Source organism: Chelonia mydas, chromosome 12 (assembly GCF_015237465.2).
Source record: "Chelonia mydas isolate rCheMyd1 chromosome 12, rCheMyd1.pri.v2, whole genome shotgun sequence".
Taxonomy (NCBI): domain Eukaryota; kingdom Metazoa; phylum Chordata; order Testudines; family Cheloniidae; genus Chelonia; species Chelonia mydas.
In genome coordinates, this window is record NC_051252.2 from 10,630,519 (window position 1) to 10,638,006 (window position 7,488).

At 42.6% G+C, this 7,488-nt stretch overlaps 1 long non-coding RNA gene across 1 annotated transcript; it reads left to right on the top strand.

Annotated features, from left to right (window-relative positions):
• The first annotated feature begins 278 nt into the window (after positions 1 to 278).
• On the top strand, positions 279 to 2,710 carry LOC114021207. Its single transcript, XR_005222241.2, has 3 exons — positions 279 to 675; positions 1,290 to 1,442; positions 2,004 to 2,710. It is a non-coding gene; the product is annotated as an uncharacterized LOC114021207 (long non-coding RNA).
• The last annotated feature ends 4,778 nt before the right edge of the window (positions 2,711 to 7,488 follow it).

Genomic DNA, 7,488 nt, shown 5'->3' on the forward strand with positions numbered 1-7,488 from the left:
GCGCTGACCACGCCCCCCCCTTCCCTGATGCTTTGGTACTGGCAGCTTCTCCACACGCCCTAACTCCACCCCTTCTCCGCGTGCCTGCTTCGCTCCCCCTCGCCCGCTACCGTTTCCCACCCTCGGACTCCCAGACGCTGTGTTTGGCTCATGACGTAGGCCCAACGGACGCTCTCCTCGTGACTTCGGGATGGGGGGGGGGAGGAGAGGGAGACGCGTCAGGGCAGGCCACGTGATACGAGCGCAAACCTTCTGCCTCAAGGGCTACTGGGAGACGTAGTGTTTAGGCCCAGCCTCCTCGGGGCGGGGGAGGGGAGTGGGAGCCGCCGCCGCCGCCCCAGGGGGCGCCCAGGGAACTCAGCCCAGCGGGCGGGGGGCGCTGTGGAGAGCACCTCTCTGGGGGTGGCGGGGCGCCGCCCCCCGGCGCAGGGCTGCCAGCCACGTTGCAGCGCAGCCCCATCTGCCAGAGAGGATCCCGCCCCCGGAGCAGCAGCGTCTGACCGCAGCCCTCGGGGGAGTAAAAATACTTGGGGGGGGAAGACAGCTGGAGATACCAGAGTGCCCACCCCCCAGCGCAGCTGGGAGCCTGGCCCCAGCCTCATCTCTCCTTCCCACCCTTAATGTTTCTGTCTGGAGTGCTGCAGGTCGCGGGCTGTCAGAGAGAAGGTGGGCGAGGTAATATCTTTTCTTGGGCCGACTTCGCTTGGTGAGAGAGAGAAGCTTCCCCACTGCCCCGAGCTCTGCCCAGTTCCCACCCTTGTCTCTCTTCCCCCCAGAGATTGGTCCAACGCACACTACCGCCTCCTGCCCCTGTTTGTAATATCCTGGGACAAAGGCGGCTACAACCCTGCAAACAGCAATCATAGATGCCAAATTTTCCACTGAACCCTTAAAGGAACGTTGTTGGTTTTTTTGAAGAAAAGAAAAAAAGAGTGAGTGAGTAGTTGTGGCACCTTAGAGATGTAAGCTTTCCTGAGCTACAGCTGTAGCTTATGCTCAAATAAATTTGTTAGGCTCTAAGGTGTCACAGGTACTCCTATTCTTTTTGCAGATACAGACTAACACTGGCTGCTACTCTGAAACCTGTGACTTTTCTTACAGCTCATTTGATTAAATGAGATTTTTAAAATTACATAGTATTTTCTGTGTTTTCATTTGCTCAAGCAAGATATTTCTTTCACGCTGGTTTTACTAATCATTAAAACAAACTATAGAAAGGCCCATGTTAATTCTTCATTTCAAAGGTACGATTGAAACACTATCCTTAACTTTAATTGTATTTATTACAGACCAATGAAGAACTTCAACCTCATTTTCAGTGAACTAATTGACATGCGAGTAAACTGGTACAACAGGAAGATAAAAACCTACTGGAATTAATCAGTGATCTGTTTTTAAGGTGAAAAACATGACACTTGGTGTAGTAGGAGAAAATATAATAGGTGAGTGTTTTAACATTTACTTGCTTTCTTGTAAAGCCTTTTGATAAGGTCTATAAGATATCTTTAAGAGCAATAAATTACCATGAGTAAGGGGACAAAGTCCTCCTGCAGGTTTTCAAGTGAGAAATAAGTGTCTTAAACAATTACTCTTCCAGTCAAAGACAATAAATAGGGTATTTGATCATTTTCATATATAGTCTAGTGGTGTTCAAATATAATAATATTTATTAATGACTAACATGGAAGTAGACAAATGAATCAGCACAAGCAGATGAAATTTAATTTTTGATTAGACTATTTTAGAGTTTTTTATCCTCTGAAGTTTCAGGCTTCTTAAAAAGAGAGGACTTGAATAATTGTGAGTAACTTAAAGTATCTACTGAGTATCATCAGGAAGAAGAAAAAAAAAGTCTTCAGTGAGAAAAGGATAGAAATCTCAGAATATTGAGTCTGTATAATGGTATACCCTTAGTGATTTACAACTTTGTCTCATTTCAAGATACATGTGAAAGTTTGAAGTACAAAGGAAATTGTGTTAATTATATTGTTTTTACTACTCAGACATCTGTCCCTGTGATTGAAAAACAGAAGTGAGACCATAGGAGTACAGTCTAAAAAGGTTGGAATCTGCTGTATAAGAAATCCCACATCTGAATATCTTCTAATTATCTCTCATCTTGAACTAAGACTCTCACTACAATGTCCTATGGGATAATAAAACATAAAGGCTGCTAGAAGTAACAGACTAATCTATAGAAATTTCATTTTGAAGCATTTTAGGTTTATGCTAGGAATTGAAGACAGCACTAGCCATGCTAATGGGACTTAAACACCACTCTTAGGAAACATGACTTTGTTTAACCAATAGGCAAAAATGTAAATATCACTAATGGTTTAGCTTGTGTCATATGAAATGCTTTGAAATTGTAGATAAAGCTGCCATATAATTTAAACAGCAAACTAATTGAATTTATTCATACTAGGGCTGTCAAGCGATTAAAAAATTAATCACGCTGTTGAACAGTAATAGAATGCTATTTACATATTTTTTGATGTTTTCTACATTTGCAAATATACTTATTTCAATTATAACACAAAGTTTATAGTGCTCACCTTACATTTTTGATAAGTACTTCTACTGTAAAGACAATAGTATTTTTCAATTCACTGAATATTACTGTAGTGCAATCTCTTTATAATGAAACTGACAAATGCTTGAATTATGTACAAAAAAAGTTGCATTCAAAAATTTTTTAAAAAAAAGTAAAATTTTAAGCACCTGTAAGTCCACTCAGTCCTACTACTTATTCAGCCAGTTGCTCAGACAAACAAGTTTGTTTACATTTACAGGAGATAATGCTGCTCGCTTCTTGTTTACAATGTCACCTGAAAGTGAGACAAACATTGTAGCAGGCATCACAAGATATTTACATGCCAGATGCACTAAAAATTCATATATCCCTTCCTGCTTCAACCACCATTCCAGGGGACATGCGTCCATTCTGATGATGGGTTCTGCTCGATAACAATCCAAAGCAGTGCAGACCGACGGATGTTCATTTTCATTATCTGAGTCAGATATCACCAGCAGAAGGTTGATTTTCTTCTTTGGTGGTTCGAGTTGTGTAGTTTCCACATCGGAATGTTGCTCTTTTAAGACTTTTGAAAGCATGCTCCACACCTCGTCCCTCTCAGATTTTGGAAGCCACTTCAGGTTCTTAAATCTTGGGTCGAGTGCTGTATTTATCTTTAGAAATCTCACATTGCTTCTCACAAGCAATCTTCTTTGCTTTTTTGTCAGATCTGCAGTGACAGTGTTCTTAAAATGAACTACATGTGCTGGCTAATCATCCGAGACTGCTATGAAATATATGGCAGAATGTGGGTAAAACAGAGCAGGGGACATGCAGTTCTCCCCCAAAGAGTTCAGTCACAAACTTAATTAATGCATTTTTTTTTTTTAAATGAGCGTCATGAGCGTGGAAGCACATATGAATGTTTAGCACATCTGGCATGTAAATACCTTGCCATGCCAGCTACAAAAGTGCCATGCAAATGCCTGTTCTCACTTTCTGGTGACATTGTAAATAAGAAGAGGGCAGCATTATCTCCCGTAAATGTAAACAAACTTGTTTGTTTGAGCAACTGGCTGAATAAGTAGTAGGACTGAGTGGACTTGCAGGCGCTGAAGTTTTTGTTGCATAACTGCACTTAAAAACAAAAAAAACCTACATTTGTAAATTGGACTTTCACGACAAAGATTGCACTACAATACTTGTATGAGGTGAATTGAAAAATACTAATAATATACACTTTGATTTCAATTACAACACAATACAATATATATGGAAATGTAAAAAAAAATCCAAAATATTTAATAAATTTCAATGGGTATTCTATTGTTTAATAGTGAGATTAAAACTGCAATTAATCGTGATTAATTTTTTTTTAGTTAATCGCATGAGTTAACTGCGATTAATCAACAGCCCTAATTAATACACTGAGTCTACTGAATTAGATTGTATGTATATGCAGTGATCATTTGGTTAAATGTGGGGAGGCTGCCACCCCAGGGGTGAGGTGGGACAGGACACAGGCCTACCCAACTCCACCGCTTCCCAGTCCAGGGCCCTAACAGTGGCAGAGTGGTCCACCACTGGGTCAGTGGGGATCCACCCACAACACGCTGACCTTGTATCAGGCCAACTCTCAACCAGACTGTCATCTAGTTTCCCTGTGCTACTTTCTATATCCCCCAGGGTTTGGTACCTCTACAGTGTAGTTGTCCTCCATCTCCCCAGGGTAGCTGGCCAGCAACAGCCCCAGCAGCTCATCGGTGTCTCGGTCAGCTGGCAGCCCCAGGAGCTCCTTGGCATCTCCATCAGCTGACAGCCCTGGGAACATTCACCAGTCTTCAATACAGCCAGGGTCGTCTTCAGGCTCCAGCAGGATGCATCTGTCTCCCTTGACGGCTCCAGCCTAATTGAGCTGCAGGGCTGGCCTTTTATACTTCCCCTTCCTGTCCTACCCCTCAGCTTCCAGCAGGCGAGGTGTGGCAGGCAGCACATTGTGACTCCTCCTTGTCAATCTCTGAGGGTGGCCACACCTCCTCACTACAAAACTTCAGCAGTCAGCCCCACAATGCCGTAAACAGTTAAGTTGGTGGAAATGCTCCTGCTGAGGACACGCACCACTAACAGAAGGAGCATAGTGTCGATGGGAAACAGTGCTTTGATTACTGCGGTGGCTGTATATTGACTTAACTGCAAAGAAGGGCTACTTGGATGATCAGGGGAATGGAAACCTATCTTTCAAGAAGAGACTAAAGGAGCTTGGCTTGCTTAGCCTAGCAAAGTGAAGGCTAAGAGGGGACATGACTGTTCTATAAATTACATTTGGGGGTAAACACCAGGGAAGGAGAAGAGCTATGTAAGCTAAAGGACAAAGTTGACACAAGAACAAATGGGTATAAACCATCCATGAATAAATTTAGATTGGAACTTAGAAGACAATTTCTAACAATGAGGTTTTGGAACAGCCTTCCAATACAAGTTGTGGGAGCTAACAACTTTTAAGATGGAGCTTGATAAGTTTATGAATGGAATAATATCATGCAGTTGTCTATGACAGCATAGGACTGGACTCGGTGACCTAGGAGGTCCCTTCCAGGTAGGTGTTCCTATGCAAGGAGCCATGTTAATCCTCTCCATCCCTGCCAATTCTTATAGGAATAAAAAGTGGAAAAACAAGCAGCCTCTACTCTTGAAAAAGGAAACTGTAAATTTAAACTAGTGTAAGACCCTGCATCCTCAGCTGAGGTAGATGGCATTATATGAAACTTTTTATATATATATACACACACACACACCCACAATTCAGGGCAGAAGGGATTTGTCTGAGTAAACTTTGGAAGCTCTTTATGGCTTATCTTCTTGAGAATGAAAACACTGCATAAGACAAATGCTCAGTGCAGAACTGTTTCACTCACATAGTGTCAGGTATGGGGTTGTCCAGTGTATGTATGGTTTAGAAGAGACATTAGACTTCAAGCTATTTTTTTATAAGTTACTTTGACGTATTGGCTCTCTGAATGAGAAGAGTATAGGAGTAAATGGGAATGTAATTATGTGTTTCAGAATGTTCTGAATTGTATTTTGTGATGTTTATTAAAATAATTTAATAAGACAAAAAAACTAACCATGGGAAATTTAAAGAGGCAGATGATCTGAAATAGATATTAAATTGGCCAAAATTTCCAAATTTGGATGTTTAAATGAGTTTTCTGATTTTCTCAAGTGCTGAACCAGGTAAGTACATTTGAAAATTTTAGTCATCTGGAGCAACACCTGAAGGTGATTTCCCTGAAGCACCTACTAGTGTAGGATGGTTGATACAAGAGCCTAGCTGGAATGAAAGGTGACAGAACAAACCTCTCTAGATATGGTATTTTCCCTGCAATAACACTATATAAAAGATAACTATGCAGTATTCTTTGTATGTGGACCAATGACTGGATGGGGCTTTTGTTTTGTACAGGGAAAGGATGGCTAAATTACTCAACATTTAAGATAAATGAAACCTACAGGTTGCTTCAGTTGCACCCACAGAACACATAGCACCACTCAGGTTTGGTCCGGCGGTGGATGGTATTGCAACCTGCCACTTAGGTTTGGCACCCACCACTGAGGCTTGGTCTACACTACAGAGCTAAGTCGATGTAAGGCCATGAGAGGCATAGCACTTAGGTTGACGTAGTTAGGGTGGTGCAGTGTCTGTGTAGACACTGCTTTACTTACATTGCCTGTCAGCCTCATAGAGGGCTCATGGCTGGAGCCCCATCGCCAGAGGCTGAAACCTTGAGATGTCAGCTCTGGTGTGTGTGTGGGGGGGGCTTCAGTTGTCAGTGCCCCACGATTCCCCATACATGCACCGCCCACAGAAGGAGCATGGTATGGATGTGAAACACCACTTTGCTGTGGTGGCTGTATGTCGACTTAAGTCAATTTAATTTTCTAGTGTAGACATGCCCTGCTCGTGCAGGAAGCAATGCCCCGGATCTAGGCCAGGCCAGATTCCACTGCCACTGGCATCATGATGCCAGACCCAAGGCAACCCACCAACCCACGAGCCTGGTGGTAGATGTGGGGTTGGGGATACCACTACCACTAGCAATGGGACCAGAGCTCAGTAAGAGACAGGACTATCCCCCGAGCCCCACACAGGGCAGATCCTCCCCATCCTCATGGGAGGGCAGTAATCCCACAACCTGGCCCTTTCTTATCTCCCATTCCCCTACCGAGCCCCACCACTAGTTGAGTACATCCATTGAATTAGGAGGCTACAACTGCCCCTGACGACACCCCCTATCAGGAGGACACTTTAGAAAGAAGTGTAGTTTTCTGGCCTGAGGCCAGGACCCGTAGCCAAGAATGCCCAAATCCTTCAAGGACCTCTTAGGCCAATATTTTCATATGCATTCGCTAGTTTTGGCTGCCTACCTAGAGACTTCTAAGGCCTGGATATTCACAGTTGGTGAGCAGCTGCAGCTCCCTTTGACTTCCATTAGAGTTGCTGATACTCAGCACATCTGAAAATCAGGCCATAAGCATGAAATTCTGCATCACAAATTAGTGTACACTTGAAAATTTGGTCTTTAACCTATTTGCCATTGTTACCATGTTTCAAAACTGAGATAATATATTATTTATTTATTTCAGAGATGATGGAATGAATTAGTTCATGCTTGTAAAGCACTTTGAAGATGAAAAGTGCCATATAAATCCTAAGGATTATTTATACCATACACTTCTACACAGCCATCAGGTGATGCATATAAATCTATTAAGTAATATTATCTGGGCTACCTAACTTTTAAAGCAACATATACATTTTGCAAATGCAAAGAAAATAGTACAAAACTGAAACCAGCCAGTACAAAAGCAGCACTGTTTGCAGCTTTGTTTAGAACAGCTGTACATTCATGGCTAGCTTACCGTCCTAGTGCTTTATGCTATTTATCCAATATGGGAGGATGATTTTATCATCA